The sequence below is a fragment of the Balaenoptera ricei genome, chromosome 2 (genome assembly GCF_028023285.1).
Source record: "Balaenoptera ricei isolate mBalRic1 chromosome 2, mBalRic1.hap2, whole genome shotgun sequence".
In the NCBI taxonomy this organism is placed as follows: Eukaryota; Metazoa; Chordata; class Mammalia; order Artiodactyla; family Balaenopteridae; genus Balaenoptera; species Balaenoptera ricei.
This window is the reverse complement of record NC_082640.1, coordinates 33,300,299-33,317,224: the sequence shown is the minus strand read 5'-3', so window position 1 is coordinate 33,317,224 and position 16,926 is coordinate 33,300,299. Positions and strand designations below refer to the sequence as shown.

The 16,926-nt window shown below is 40.9% G+C and overlaps 1 protein-coding gene across 5 annotated transcripts in view; it reads left to right on the top strand.

The window, feature by feature from the left end:
• MTHFS (methenyltetrahydrofolate synthetase) overlaps positions 1–16,926 on the top strand; it is a 297,235-nt gene that overhangs the window by 113,165 nt on the left and 167,144 nt on the right. The gene's annotated exons all lie outside the window — the stretch shown is intronic.

Genomic DNA, 16,926 nt, shown 5'->3' with positions numbered 1-16,926 from the left:
AGAAGTTAAGAAGCGAAGCTAGTCTAATTTGCATATGAAATCTGGCCAACATAATATGTATTCTTTGTTCATTATCACTTATGTACAATCAGAAGCCAATTTTTCTTTCAAAAGAAGCCCCACAGCTGAGTTTTCAGCTTTTGCCAGGCCTCTCTTGAAAACTATTGTCAAACGAAGGAAAAAGCACTTTTCTATGAATAATTGAGCTTATCTAGAAGTGTTAAGTCTTTGCAGGGCAAATGGAAAGTGTGTGTGTGTGTGTGTGTGTGTGTGTGTGTGTGTGTGTGTGTGATGGGTAGCAAACTCAAACTGGTATGATTTATTGAAAGGGCTGATTTATGTCCACTCCTGGCCTGAGAACATTAATTGCAATAATCAGACAGGGTTTCTAGTTTATAAGAATATTTGAAATGGGGGTGAGGAGAGAATATTTTGTCTCCACTTTCAGACCTCCTGTCCCTTAGTAGTGGTGGCCTGTGGGTTCACTGGGTGACACAGGGAAAGACAGACTGACTTGGCTCATTGTCTATTAGGGCACTTTATAGACTTTTAGGATGTCTGCTGGCATCATGAGGGCAAACAGCACAACGTCTCCTGCTTAGTGGAGTACACTTTGATCAAAGTGTCCATAGATTAAAAACCCCATCATTGAAACTAAATGAAGCAAAACAAGATGTAAAATGTACAATCCTTATCAAAATTCCAGCTGCTATTTTTGTAGGAATTGACAAGCTGATTTTAAAATTCACATAGAAATGCAAAAATGCAAAAAAACTGAAATAGCACCCCCCTCCAAAAAAAATCATTGAAGAATTCACACTTATCAACTGTAAAACTTACTACAAATCTACAGTAATCAAAACAGTGTGATACTAACATAGGGATAAACATATAAATCAATGGGATATAATTGAGGATACAGGAAAAAAGAAGCCCCTCAAATTTATGGTCAATTAATATTTGACAAGAGTGCTAAAACAAATAAGGGAACAAATATATGTAGTCTTTTCAACAAATGGTGCTGGAACAACTGTATATCCACATGCAAAAGAATGAAGTTGGACAGCTACCTCAAAGCATATACAAAAATTAACTTGAAAGGAATTAAAGACCTAAATATAACAGCTAAAGTTATAAAACTCTTAGGAAAAAACAGAAGAGTAAATCTTCATGATGTTGGATTAAGAAATGTTTTCTTAGATATGAAACCAAAAGAAAATGTGACAAAAGAAAAATAGCTATATTGGACTTTATCAAAATTAAAAATTTTTGTGTTTCAGAGGATACTATCAAGAAAGTTAAAAGACAGCCCATAAGATGGAAGAAAATATTTTCAGGTCCTATATCTGAAGAGGGACTGGTATTCAGATCTCTTACAACTCAATAACAAAAAGACAAAAACCCAGTTAAAAATGGCAAAGGATCTGAATAGACATTTCTCGAAATAACATATACAAATTGCCAATAAGCACATGAAAAGATGCTCAACTCACTAGTTATTAGGGAAATGCAAATCAAAACCACAATGAGATACCATGTCACAACCACTATTTATTCTGGTCAGAATGCTCTTAATAATATTTCTATCTTTGGAATTAATTTAGATTTTCTTTATGGCTTAAAATATGGTTTATTTTCATAAATGATCTAAATGTAATTGAAAAGAAGGAATATCCTGTATTATCATGGTACAGGGTTGATATATAGCTATAAGGTATACTTTATTGATTATGTATTAAGTTTTTCTTTATCCTTGCTAGATATTTTCTCCTTAATCTGTCTAGGTCAGAGGAAGGTGTTTTAAATTCTCTTATTATTAGTGTGGATTTGTCTAGTTTTCCTTTTATCTTCTATAGTTTGTGCTTTATTAAAGTTTCTGCTATATTATTTTGTGCACAGAAATTTATGTACAACTTCATTATGCATTATGGCTTTTAGCGTTATAAAGTATCCTTCTTTGTCTATTTTAATGCTTTTAATCTTTTTTTTTTATTATTCCAGTGGCTTGTTTGTTTACTTATTTATTTATTTTTGACTGCACTGGTTCTTTGTTGCTGCACGTGGGCTTTCTCTAGTTGCGGTGAGTGGGGGCTACTCTTTTTTTTTTTTTTTAAAGGCAGTTTTTTTTTTTTTTTTTTTTTTTTTAATTATTTATTTATTTATTTATTTATTTATGGCTGTGTTGGGTCTTCGTTTCTGTGCGAGGGCTTTCTCTAGTTGCGGCAAGCGGGGGCCACTCTTCATCGCGGTGCGCGGGCCTCTCACTATCGCGGCCTCTCTTGTTGCGGAGCACAGGCTCCAGACGCGCAGGCTCAGTAATTGTGGCTCACGGGCCCAGTTGCTCCGCGGCATGTGGGATCTTCCCAGACCAGGGCTCGAACCCGTGTACCCTGCATTGGCAGGCAGATTCTCAACCACTGCGCCACCAGGGAAGCCCTTTTTTTCTTTTATAAGTGGTTTTTTTTGTTTGTTTTTAATTTTTATTTATTTATTTATTTATTTATGGCTGTGTTGGGTTTTCGTTTCTGTGCGAGGGATTTCTCTAGTTGCGGCAAGTGGGGGGCCACTCTTCATTGCGGTGCACGGGCCTCTCACTATCGCAGCCTCTCTTGTTGCGGAGCACAGGCTCCAGACACGCAGGCTCAGTGATTGTGGCTCACGGGCCTAGTTGCTCCGCGGCATGTGGGATCTTCCCAGACCAGGGCTCGAACCTGTGTCCCCTGCATTGGCAGGCAGATTCTCAACCACTGCGCCACTAGGGAAGCCAGGGGCTACTCTTTGTTGCAGTGCATGGGCTCTAGGCACGCAGGCTGCAGTAGTCGTGGCTCATGGGCTCTAGAGCACAGTCTCAGTAGTTGTGGTGCACGGGCTTAGTTGCTCCGCGGCATGTGGGATCTTCCTGGACCAGAGCTCGAAGCCATGTCCCCTGCATTGACGAGCGGATTCTTAACCACTGCACCACCAGGGAAGTTCCAATGCTTTTAATCTTGAATTATAGATTATTTGACACAAAGATCATAACACCTGCTTTCATTTTATCTTTACCTTAAAATTTTTTTTACCTTTTATTTTAACCTTTCTGAATTGGTTTTGTGTATGTGTCCCTTAAGAAAACATGGAGTTTTATTGGCTTTGTTAACTGATCTAAAATCTATATATACATATAGATTTTTAAGTGAGTTTAGGTTATTTACATTTATTCATATTAGTGAAAGGTTTGGTTTCCATTATCATGTTGTTTTGTGTTACATTTACTATAAACACATAAAGTCACTTTCTCTTTGGCTTCCAAGTACCAAAACCTAAGCAGCAAAACAAAGTAGCTTAAACAAAGATGTAGGACTTTTTGGAAGGTCACTGGGAAAACTCATAGAATGTAAGGTGGAACTAGAAATCAGGGCAACAGATTAAAGAAACTTTAATAGGGGAGATTGGTTCAAGATGGCGGAGTAGAAGGACATGTGCTCACTCCATCTTGCAAGAGCACCGGAATCACAACTAACTGCTGAACAATCATCGATAGGAAGACACTGGAACTCACCAAAAAAGATACCTGACTTCCAAAGACAAAGGAGAAGCCACAATGAGACGGTAGGAGGGGCGCAATCACAATAAAATCAATTCCCATAACTGCTGGGTGGGTGACTCACAAACTGGAGAACACTTATACCATAGAATTCCACCCACTGGAGTGAAGGTTCTGAACCCCACCTCAGGCTTCCCAACCTGGGGGTCCGGCAACGGGAGGAGGAATTCCCAGAGAATCAGACTTTGAAGCCTAGTGGGATTTGATTGCAGGACTTCAACAGGACTGGGGGAAACAGAGACTCCACTCTGGGAGGGCACACACAAAGTAATGTGTGCCTCAGGACCCAGGGAGAAGGAACAGTGACCCCATAGGAGGCTGAACGAGACGTACCTGCTTGTGTTGGAGGGTCTCCTGCAGAGGTGGGGGGTGGCTGTGGCTCACCGGGGGGACAAGGACACTGGCAGCAGAAGTTCTGGGAAGTACTCCTTGGCGTGAGCCCTCCCAGAGTCCGCCATCAGCCCCACCAAAGAGCCTGTAGGCTCCAGTGCTGGGTCACCTCAGGCCAAACAACCAACAGGGAGAGAACCCAGCCCCACCCATCAGCAGACAAGTGGATTAAAGTTTTACTGAGCGCTGACCACCAGAGTAACACCCAGCTCTACCCACCACCAGTCCCTCCCATCAGGAAGCTTGCACAAGCCTCTTAGATAGCCTCATCCACCAGAGGGCAGAGAGCAGAAGCAAGAAGAACTACAATCCTGCAGCCTGTGGAACGAAAACCACATTCACAGAAAGATAGACAAAATGAAAAGGCACAGGACTATGCACCAGATGAAGGAACAAGATAAAACCCCAGAAAAACAACTAAATGAAGTGGAGATAGGCCACCTTCCAGAAAAAGAATTCAGAATAATGATAGTGAAGATGATCCAGGACCTCAGAAAAAGAATGGAGGCAAAGATCTAGAAGATGCAAGAAATGTTTAACAAAGACCTAGAAGAATTAAAGAACAAACACCTAGAAGAATTAAAGAACAAACAAACAGAGAAGAACAATACAATAACTGAAATGAAAATTATACTAGAAGGAATCAATAGCAGAATAACTGAGGCAGAAGAACAGATAAGTGACCCAGAAGACAGAATGGTGGAATTCACTGCTGTGGAACAGAAAAAAGAAAAAAGAACGAAAAGAAATGAAGACACCTTAAGAGACCTCTGGGACAACATTAAACACAACAATATTCGCATTCTAGGGGTCCCAGAAGGAGAAGAGAGACAGAAAGGACCTGAGAAAATATTTGAAGAGATTATAGTCGAAAACTTCCCTAATATAGGAAGGGAAATAGCCACCCAAGTCCAGGAAGCACAGAGAGTCCCACGCAGGATAAACCCAAGGAGAAACACACTGAGACACATAGTAATCAAACTGACAAAAATTAAAGACAAAGAAAAATTAGTAAAAGCAACAAGGGAAAAATGACAAATAATATACAAGGGAACTCCCATAAAGTTAACAGCTGATTTCTCAGCAGAAACTCCACAAGCCAGAAAGGAGTGGCATGATATACTTAAAGTAATGAAAGGGAAGAACCTACAACCAAGATTACTCTATCCGGCAAGGATCTCATTCAGATTCGATGGAGAAATCAAAAGCTTTACAGACAAGCAAAAGCTAAGAGAATTCAGCACCACCAAACCAGCTCTACAACAAATGCTAAAGGAACTTCTCTAAGTAGGAAACACAAGAGAAGTAAAAAAACCCCAAACAATTAAGAAAATGGAAATAGGGACATACATATCGATAATTACCTTAAATGTAAATGGATTAAATGCTCCAACCAAAAGACATAGACTGGCTGAATGGATAGAAAAACAAGACCCGTATATATGCTGTCTATAAGAAACCCACTTCAGACCTAGGGACACATACGGACTGAAAGTGAGGGGATGGAAAAAGATATTCCATGCAAATGGAAATCACAAGAAAGCTGGAATACCAATACTCATATCAGATAAATTAGACTTTAAAATAAAGACTGTTACAAGAGATAAGGAAGGACACTACATGATGATCAAGGGATCAATCCAAGAAGAAGATATAACAATTGTAAATATTTATGCACCCAACATAGGAGCACCTCAATACATAAGGCAAATGATAACAGCTATAAAAGAGGAAATCGACAGTAACACAATAATAGTGGGGGACTTTAACACCTCACTTACACAAATGGACAGATTATCCAGACAGAAAATTAATAAGGAAACACAACAAGACAGCCTCTTCAATAAGTGGTGCTGGGAAAACTGGACAGCTACATGTAAAAGAATGAAATTAGAACACTTCCTAACACCATACACAAAAATAAACTCAAAATGGATTAAAGACCTAAATGTAAGGCCAGACACTATAAAACTCTTAGAGGAAAACATAGGCAGAACACTCTATGACATAAATCACAGCAAGATCTTTTTTGATCTACCTCCTAGAGTAAAGGAAATAAAAACAAAAATAAATAAATGGGACCTAATGAAACTTAAAAGCTTTTGCAAAGCAAAGGAAAGTACAAACAAGACGAAAAGACAACCCTCAGAATGGGAGAAAATATTTGCTAACAAATCAGTGGACAAAGGATTAATCTCCAAAATATATAAACAGCTCATACAGCTCAATATTATAAAAACAAACAACCGAATCAAAAAATGGGCAGAAGACCTAAATAGACATTTCTCCAAAGAAGACATACAGATGGCTAAGAAGCACATGAAAAGCTGCTCAACATCACTAATTATTAGAGAAATGCAAATCAAAACTACAATGAGGTATCACCTCACACTGGTTAGAATGGGCATCATCAGAAAATCTACAAACAACAAATGCTGGAGAGGGTGTGGAGAAATGGGAACCTTCTTGCACTGTTGGTGGGAATGTAAATTGATACAGCCACTATGGAGAACAGTATGGAGGTTCCTTAAAAAACTAAAAATAGAACTACCATATGACCTCGCAATCCCACTGCTGGGCATATACCCAGAGAAAACCACCATAATTCAAAAAGACACGTGCACCCCAATGTTCATTGCAGCACTACTTACAATGGCCAGGTCATGGAAGCAACTTAAATGCCCATCGACAGAAAAATGGATAAAGAAGATGTGGTACATATATACAATGAAATATTACTCAGCTGTAAAAAGGAACGAAATTGGGTCATTTGCAGAGACGTGGGTGGACCTAGAGAATGTCATACAGAGTGAAGTAAGTCAGAAAGAGAAAAACAAATATCGTATATTAATGCATACACATGGAATCTAGAAAAATGGTGCAGATGAACCAGTTTGCAAGGCAGAAATAGAGACACAGATGTAGAAAACAAATGTATGGACACCAAGGGGGGAAAGCTGGGGGGGCAGTGGTGGTGGTGGGATGAATTGGGAGATTGGGATTGACATATATACACTAATATGTATAAAATAGATAACCAATAAGAACCTGCTGTAAAATAATTCAAAAAAGAAAAGCAACTTTAATAAGCAAATTGACAGAAAACTGGTGTGGAGCAGGGAAGAGATGGCAGGGACAGAGAGAATGGCTGGGAGTATGATTCTGGGTGGGTGGGTAGGGACCCGTGGAAAAGTACCAGGTCCCTACCCACCCACCATTTAATAGTCAAGGAGGGCTGGAGAAGTTTTAAGAAGGCTATCTATGTGCAATTGAAACGTTTAATCTTTTAATTAACACAGAAAATGAGGGTCAAATTATGCTCTCCTCTTATGTTTTTATAGTGGTAAATTATACATAACATAAAATTTACCATCTTCACCATTTTTAAGTAAGCAGTTCAGTGGTATTAAGTACATTCACTATGCGACGATCACCACCATCCATCTCCAGAACTCTTTTCATCCTCCCTAACTAAAACTCTGTATCCGTTAAACACTAACTCCCCATTCCCTCCTCCTCTCAAATCCCTGATAATGCCATTCCATTTTATATCACTATGAATTTGACTATTATAGGTACCTACATAAAAGTGGAATCATACATATTTGCCCTTTTGTGTCTGGCTTAGTTCACTTAGCGTACTCTCATAAAGATTCATCCATGTTGTAGCATGTATCAGAATCTCATTTCTTTTTAAGGTAGAATAATTAATATTCCATTGTATGTATATACCACATTTTGTTTATTCATTCATCTGTTCATCCACGGATGGACATTTGGGTTGTTTCTACCTTTTAGCTATTGTGAATCATGTTGCTATCATGGGTGCACAAATATCTGTTCAAGTCCCTGCTTTCAGTACTTTTGGGTATATACCCAGAAGTGGAATTGCTGGATCATATGGTAATTCTATGTTTAATATTTTGAGGAACCACCATTGTCATGTGCAATTCAAGTTGTTGGTGCTACTGGGCTTTCCAAGACTCCAAACCTTCACATTAATACCTCCTTCAGATTGAAACCTCCTTCTCTCAACATATTAATGCCATCCATGATACCTCCTTCTCTCAACCTCTGTAGCCAATCCTTCACCATTGATTTACCTCCAAAATAGCTCCTTCCTCAATCCACCCACTTCTTCTCTGTCTCCACCGTCTCCACGGTGGATTTAATGGTCTTTATCTCTCTCTGGGTCTCTTCACATCCACCATTGTCTCTCTACAATCTGCTGTTTACACAGCAGCCACATACAAAAGAGTATATTCCATTTGCATGAATTATAAGAGCAGGCAAAATTAGTCTATGGTGAAGGATTTCAGAACGGTGGTAATTGTGGGGAAAGGATAAGGAGGTTGACGAGGTTAAGCAGTGGTCTCTGGGGAGATGAATTGCTCTATATCTCGTTTGGATATTGATTATACTGGTGTTTACATTTACATTTCATTGGTCCGTATGCATTTTTTTCTATAGGTAAGTTATAGCTCACTAAGAGAAATTCACATCTAACCATGACTTTCAACACTTTGTCATCCCATCGCCAGGCTCTCCTTTCCACCAACACTGAAAATACTTTAGTGTCTTCTCTCTGCTATCCGGTTAAAGATCACATAGAGTTTTATCCTGGCTTGCATGTCCTGGTCCTCCTACATCTCTTCCCCATCTCTCCTTACACTTATCCTATCTTTCTGCATCCCATCTACTTGGCATTCTTTTGTTTCCTTGGCTCCTTCCTGCTGAAACGTTTTAGGATATGCTCTTCCCTCTGCCTGGATTCTCTTCTGCCTCTTCCTATTCATCCCTCAGAATTTAGGGATGTCATTCACCCAGGGAAGTCTTCCCTGACTCTCTGGGTTATGAAATGCTCTCAAGCCTCATGGACTGTTCCTTTGTTGTTCTTATGATTGTATATTAAGTTGTATCCTTTATTTGATTTTTGTCCCTCTTCTCTATTATGAGTTCAATGTTGATTTTACTCATCTTTTTATCCCCAGGACCTATCAGAGTTGCCTGGTACGTAATAAATGGTCAATTTGAAAGACTAAAAGACAGACAAATTTAGAGGGAAAGAAAGGAAGGAAGGAAGAAAGAAAGAAGTGGATATTTTGAGAAAGTCAAGGGAAGAGACTATTCAGCATTTGAAGGAAAAAACAAATAGAGTGAGATGTGAGTGAAACAGAGAAAGCCAGAGGAGCAGGGCATTTGAGTAAAGGTGGCCAACGAGAATGTAAGGCTGCAAGAATTCACAGAAATCTTTTTATTTTATTTTATTTTTTTAAATTGCAGTATAGTTGATTTCCAATGCTGTGCCAATCTGTGCTGTACAGCAAAGTAACTCAGTTATACACATACAGACATTCTTTTTTTATATTCTTTTCCATTATGGTTTATCACAGGATACTGAATATAGTTCCCTGTGCTATACAGTAGGACCTTGTTGTTTATCCATTCTGTATATAATAATTTGAATCTGCTAACCCCAAACTCTCAATCTATCCCTCCCCCATCCCCACCCCCTTGGCAACCACAAGTCTGTTGTCTATGTCTGTAAGTCTGTTTCTGTTTTGTAGATAGGTTCATTTGTGCCATATTTTAGATTCCACATATAAGTGATATCATATGGTATTTGTCTTTCTCTTTCTGACTTACTTCACTTAGTATGATGATCTCTAGTTGCATCCATATTGCTGCAAATGGCATTATTTTGTTCTTTTTTATGGCTGAGTAATATTCCATTGTATACGTATACCACATCTTCTTTGTCCATTCATCTGTTGATGGACATTTAGGTTGTTTCCATGTTTTGGCTATTGTAAACAGTGCTGCTATGAACATAGGGGTGCGTGTATCTGTTTGAATTATACAATAGTTTGTCTGGGTATATTCCCAGGAGTGGGATTGCTGGATCATATGGTAATTCTATCTTTAGTTTTCTGAGGAACCTCCATACTGTTTTCCATAGTGGCTGTACCGACTTATATTCCCACCAACAGTGTAGGAGGGTTCCCTTTTCTCCACATCCTCTCCAGCATTTGTTATTTGTAGACTTTTTAATAATGGCCATTCTGACCAGTGTGAGGTGATACCTCATTGTAGTGTTGATTTCCATTTCTCTAATAATTAGGGAATTCACAGAAATCTTAAGAGAGGGATTGGATTCCCCTCTGGGCCTGAAAGAGAGACTTTGAGTCAATTTTATCTAAATCTCAAAGGACAAGATGACCCTAAAATGAGGTTACCATGCAGGTGAAGTTCTTAGTACAGAACAGACTCTAAATAAATGTTAATTCCCTTTGCCCCATTCTGTCTCTTCTGGGAAAGGCCTTAAACTGCATCACTGTGGTACCTTCACTCCTCATTTGTCTTTCTTGCCCCACCAGAAACAGAGAGAAAAAGAGAACATGCTACCTGACGTTCTTCTGGACAAAAACTTGCCATGGTTTCTGTCCAACCAGGACAAATCTCAAAAGAACCACATTCATAGTCTCAAAAATGTTTGGGAATCAGATAGGGATATACATCACCATCAGCCAATCACCAACCTTCATAAGCTATTAATTGTTTTAAATCCTTTTCCTTTCAAAAAATCTATGACTGCTTTATGTTGGTCAGTTACTTGCTACCTTCATTTGTTTAACATCTGTCTTCTGTCATACACTCCTTAACAGAGCTGTACTTTTCTCTGAACAGTTCAATCACAATGGAGTAAAACAGAGTAGCTCTGAGACCAGTTCAGCGAATTCCTCGTGCCATTTGTGTAGGTTGTTATGTGTCATTGTTGGTGCCCAGACTGGCAGCCCCTTTTAGGGCACAGAGCAAATGTTTGCCAAGTTCTTCCCAAAAGTCAGGCCCTTGATCTCACATTAACTTTGTTTTTTTCCCCCTCTTTTACTTTTATTTCTTTATTTTTTTAAATTAATTTTTATTGGAGTATAGTTGCTTTACAATGCTGTGTTAGTTTCTGCTGTACAGCACAGTGAATCAGCTATACGTTTACATATATCCCCTCTATTTTGGATTTCCTTCCCATTTAGGTCACCACAGAGCACTGAGTAGAGTTCCCTGTCCTATACAGTCAGTTCTCATTAGTTATCTATTTTATACATAGTAGTGTATATATGTCAATCCCAGTCTCCCAGTTCATCCCACCCCCTCCTTCCCTCCTTGGTAACCATACATTTGTTCTCTGTATCTGTCTGCTTTGCAAATAAGTTCATCTGTACCATTTTTCTAGATTCAATATATATGCAATAATAAACGGTATTTGTTTTTCTCTTTCTGACTTACTGCACTCTGTATGACAGTCTCTAGGTCCATCCACGTCTCTGCAAGTGGCACAGTTTCGTTCCTTTTTATGGCTGAGTAATATTCCATTGTATATATGTACCACATCTTCTTCACATTCACTTTTAAAAGAGGTAGGGCTCCGCTACAGACCTTGATTGTGTAGTCAGTGGTGTCCTTAGGGGACATTTGACAATTCTGCAGACATGTTTGGTTATCATAACATGGGGAGGGTATCACAGGCAGTGATAGTGGGTAGAGGTTAGGGATGCTGCTAAACAGCTTACAATGGACAAGACAGTCCCCCACAACAAAGAATTATCCAGCCCCAAATATCAGTAATGCTGCTCCAAGGCTTGGAGTGTGTGTGTGCATGTGCATGTGAGTGATTGGGGCCAGGAGTCTTGGCAGGCTGGGTTCTCAGGGCTTCAACATGAGTAAGCAGGTAGTACCAGTAAACACTAAATTTGCAGTAAGAGAGATGAAGATATTAAAGAGGAAATATGAGCCTCTCAAGTCAACATGGAAAAATTTCCTATTCTTAGTGGAAAGCAAAACACTAAAACTATGAAAACCACCACTGTGGGTTTTCAGATTTGTACAGAAAAACAAAACCAATATAATAGTCTGTCCATTCCATCACCCATCTCCATTTGAAACTAGGAATTCTTTTGTTTAAAGAGATGTCTAGACAATTACATATGCAGTTATTTTACCCACTGTGTGGGACATTTTGGTTCTAAAGTAATGATGTTTAATTACTCTCAAGACACTATGCTAATCTCTAAGTGAGGTGTACTGAAAATTCGGCTGTTGATGCTTAGCAAACATGATTTGCAAGCATTTTCAGTGATGTTATTTCAGACAGAGGCTCATTAAATTCTCAGTGAATAACAGAAACATCAGTGTAACAGAACCACATTTCCAACGCTTGATATACTTGGGTATGTGGTTTAATTAAAAATATATTCATTCAGCCTCAAATATCCATATTTGATTTTCCCTTTAAAAGTCTGGCCAGGACCCTAGATTTAGCGATCACCTGTGATAAGGATAGTTATTATATTAACATTTGATCCTGATTGCCCATTGAGCCAAGGGACAGGTCTCTAAATTCACTCATGCCTTCTTTTGCACAGGCATCTAAATATATGAGAGCAGAGGGTATGGGTTGGAAAACAGGGTGTCCCATCAGACCCTCCCGAGATTTCCCACTGTCATTGGCCTTGTCAGCTTGTCCTTGGGTATTTGATGACCCTCCATGGTTGGCTACTTTGTATCCTGTTTCCTCTGCCTGCAAAGAGAGACCAGGGCCTGGACCACTGCTGTTGTTGATGGAGTTACTCTCTGCTTTTCCACTGCTGCTGCCTTTCTTTATCACTCCCTTCTCTCCCACTCCACGATAGAAATCCTCAAAGCCAGGGAAGCAGGCCTCTAAACATAAGCCCAGCCATCCAACTCAAACTCAGATGGCTTGACTTTGGCAAGTACATTTTGTGATTGGGCTTCATCTTCCAGCTTGCCCAGGACTGCAAGGTGACCTTAATGAGAGAGTCTGGAGGAGTCTCATGCCAGTTAGAGGTTCTGCCTTTTCAGAATTAATCCTAGGTCAGCAAAACACTTCAGCTACACGCTCATTCAGGTAGACACAGCAGTCTCTAGTCAGCCCTCACCTTGACTACCAGCTTTCTAGCCCTTCAATTCTTGTAGCTTGTTGCCTGGGTCAATCAAGCTTCCTGCTTTTCTCCCCAGTCTAGGACTTGTCTCTCCCCACCTCCTGGTTCAGCTCTCACTTCTTGCATTGGACCCAGGATTCTCTCTCTGTATTTTCCTAGCAGGCATTCCACAGACTACAAGAATACTCTCAATCTGGTTCCAACCAGATTTTCAGCAAGCTCTGTCCTCTATGTCTTCTGCCTCTGTCCTCTGTCTCCACCAACCTTCCTACAGAACACACGATTTTATGAATCTCTGTAAACATGTAACCCACATAAGAGCTGGGGCTTCAAGTGGCTCGGTATAAGTCAAAGTCATACTCAGCAAAATATATCCAGCAGCCAAGAGCAATCTTTAAAAACTGCCAGTATGCTCCTCTCAGTGGATAGCAACAGGGATCCAGTAACAGGGATCCAGTGAGTCGTCTACAGAAATTGTTTTTCTTTTTTTTGAAGTAGAAAAGAGTAGCTTTTTAAAAAAATAAATTTATTTATTTATTTATTTTTGGCTGCATTGGGTCTTTGTCGCTGTGCACGGGCTCTCTCTAGTTGCAGCAAGCAGGGGCTACTCTTCGTTGCGGTGCGTGGGCTTCTCATTGTGGTGGCTTCTCTTGTTGTAGAGCACAGGGTCTAGGTGAGCGGGCTTCAGTAGTTGTGGGACATGGGCTCAGTAGTTGTGGCTTGCGGGCTCTAGAGCACAGGCTCAGTAGTTGTGGCGCATGGGCTTAGTTGCTCCGCGGCATGTGGGATCTTCCTGGACCAGGGCTCAAACCTGTGTCCCCTGCATTGGCAGGCGGATTCTTAACCACTGTACCACCATGCAAGTCCCTGAAAAGAGTAGCTTTTATTGCTTTGCCAGGCAAAGGGGGCCACAGTGGGCTAAGACTTCAATGCCTTAGTGGGCTAATGCCTTCAAGACTGTGTGACCCACTCTGGAGCAGGTAGTGAGCAGTTTTATAGTGTTCAAAGAGTAGGGCATGATCAGCTCTTGGACAGTTCTCAGATTGGTTGGCATCAAGGTGAAGTTTCAAGCATCATCAACCTTCTGGCTTCAAACAGTCTAGGGTCTATGTTCTTGTGGTCAGCAGTTTTCATTGGGTGGAGGTCTGCTTTCTGTAACAACAGCTTAGGAATGTGTGTCAGGCCTTTATCTATATCTTTCAGGGAACTGGGAGTTCGGCGATTCTGCTATGTGGCAGAATTAGTTTTTATAAGATCACCTTTCCTGGAGATGATGTGTAGTTTCTGGAATCTGGAGAGGGGACATGTGTCTAGAGGGCTGTCCAGCAGACTTAGGGGTGGTGATGGCTTCTGGCGGTTGCAAGTCCCAGGCTTTGTACCTAATCCCCGGCTTCGCCTTTGCAGGTAGTCCCGTTATTAGTCTCTCTTCAAATGACCCAGCTCGAATGTGTCATATGTGTCCTTATACAGAAGTTAATCACATTCTCCTCTGTACCCTCATGGATCTTGTACACACCCTCTGCTTGAGCACATACCACATGGTCTTGTAATAATCTTATTTTCAATGCTGGTCTTCCCGAGAAGACTGTGAGTTCCATAGAGCAGGGATAATGTCTTGCTAACCACTCTACCTCTAACCAAGTAACTGTCTGGGGCTGTTTTTGTGAGTGTAGGAGGAGATAAGGAGGTCAGCCTCATCCTGGGCAGATGGGAGAGAGCCCCCTGACAATCCTACCAGGTCCATTCCATGCCTGGGCATGCATCTCCCACAAGGCACGAACCGGGGAGAACAGTGATTGAATCATGGGTCTAGATTCTAGGAGCAGGCTCCTGCCTGACTGTAGCAGTACAGTTAGTGCACAGACCCAGGAGCCAGACTATCTGAGTCTGAAGCCTGACTTTGTGTTTTTTTTTTGTTTGTTTATTTATTTATTTATTTATTTATTTATTTATGGCTGTGTTGGGTGTTCGTTTGTGTGCGAGGGCTTTCTCTAGTTGTGGCAAGCGGGGTCCACTCTTCATCGCGGTGCGCGGGCCTCTCACTATCGCGGCCTCTCTTGTTGCGGAGCACAGGCTCCAGACGCGCAGGCTCAGTAATTGTGGCTCACGGGCCCAGTTGCTCCGCGGCATGTGGGATCTTCCCAGACCAGGGCTCGAACCCGTGTCCCCCGCATTGGCAGGCAGACTCTCAACCACTGCGCCACCAGGGAAGCCCGACTTTGTGTTTTTTGTTTTAACTTGCTGTGTGACCTTGGGGAAGTTATTTAACCTTTCTGTGCCCAAATTTCTATATCTATAATATGGCCATAAAATAGACCCCACCTCATAAGATTCTTATGTAGATTAAATGTGATAGATACCATATGCTTGGCATATGATGAGTGATTAGTAATTGTTAGCTTAAGAAAGAAATAAATTAACATACTTGGTCCCAGGATAAAAGGTCTGGGATCTCAGGTTAGCTTTATTGTATTACCTTGAATTAAGTCAGTTAGCTTCTCTGGGGTCTTAACAGCCCTTCTGGGGTGAAATTTTATAGTTGTATCAGAGCGAATTATTCCTATCTTTTTGCAGGTGGAAGCATCCATTTCCTCTCCCCCCCTTACTGCCAGCCAGAAAAAAGGGAACTTACCCCCTGAGAGCACTGGGAGGTGGCGTCTGCTTTTCTCCCCACTCCTTCTTTGCTCTTCCCGTGGGAGGGGTGACCTGCCTAATAGGTGAGGTTTGGAAAAGTGCCACCGCACAGGTGTGTCCTTGCCTGACCTTCTCCATAGCTCTCTCTATTTTAGAATCTTTCTATCACTGCCTTCTCTCTTCTTCTCTGCCTTCTACATGTGATAAGTATCCAGAGACAGGCTTTGCCCCCATAGGGGCGTGGTGGAGTTGGGGATGGGGGAGAGACCTGAGGATATTATTCAGATATTCAGATACTCTGCTTGCAGCTGGAGGGGAAAAAGAGCAGTTTGCCCTTGGGTCCAAGTCCCATTTTCTAATTTTATCCAACTGTACCAGCAATAAAATTTCTGTGTCTATTTCTCACAATGTGGAATGGAGAGAGGTGTGATTAACTAGCACCCTGAATCTTCACCATATGATGGGCCGACCGGGACCCCTAATAAGAAACCGTCAAAAGTCAGTGACCACAGGGAACTCTACTCAGTGCTCTGTGGTGACCTAAACGGGAAGGAAATCCAAAAAGGAGGGGATATATAGCTGATTCACTTTGCAGTACAGTAGAAGCTAACACAACATTGTAAAGCAACTGTACTCCAATAAAAATTAATTTAAAGAAAGAGATACAAATTTCCAGTTATAAAGTAATAAGTCACAGGAATGTAATACATAGCACAAGGAATATAGGCAATCATACTGTAATAATTTTGTGTGGTGGCAGATGGTTACTGGGCTTGTTGTGGTGACCATTTTGTAATGTATTTGATTGCTGGATCACTATGTTGTGCACCTGAACCTAACATAATATTGCACATTAACTATACTTCAATAAAAAATGTATATAAAATAGCCACTTAACAAAAAAGTCAATGACCACAATCCTACATGGCAAGATTTGACTGGTGCAGCTGGGTTGAAAGGTTTAGTTAGACTGTTTGCTATTTGTGATCTGCAATGGGCTTACATCGTGACTGATGTTTGTAGGTGTGTAGTCGCCTTAAATAGATGCTGGCTAAACAAGCTTCTTTATTACAAGTGGACCTCATGGACCAGTTGGTTACCCAAGCAATGCTCTGCCTTGTGTCCATCTTAAGGCAAGATGGGCTGGCCTGGAACCTCCTCTTAGCATGCAGAGGTCTAGTCTCAGGTCAAGGTAGAGAGTCCCAGGAAGATTTTTCTTAGGGAATCGCCTCTGAAAAAGCAGCTTTAGTCCTTGGGAACTTCAGAGTCCCACATGGAGAGGGCAAGGGCTTTGCTTCCTCCTAGATTGCAGAGTAGGGATAAGACCCTTCATGGTGTTTTTACTCTGGTCCCTGGGGC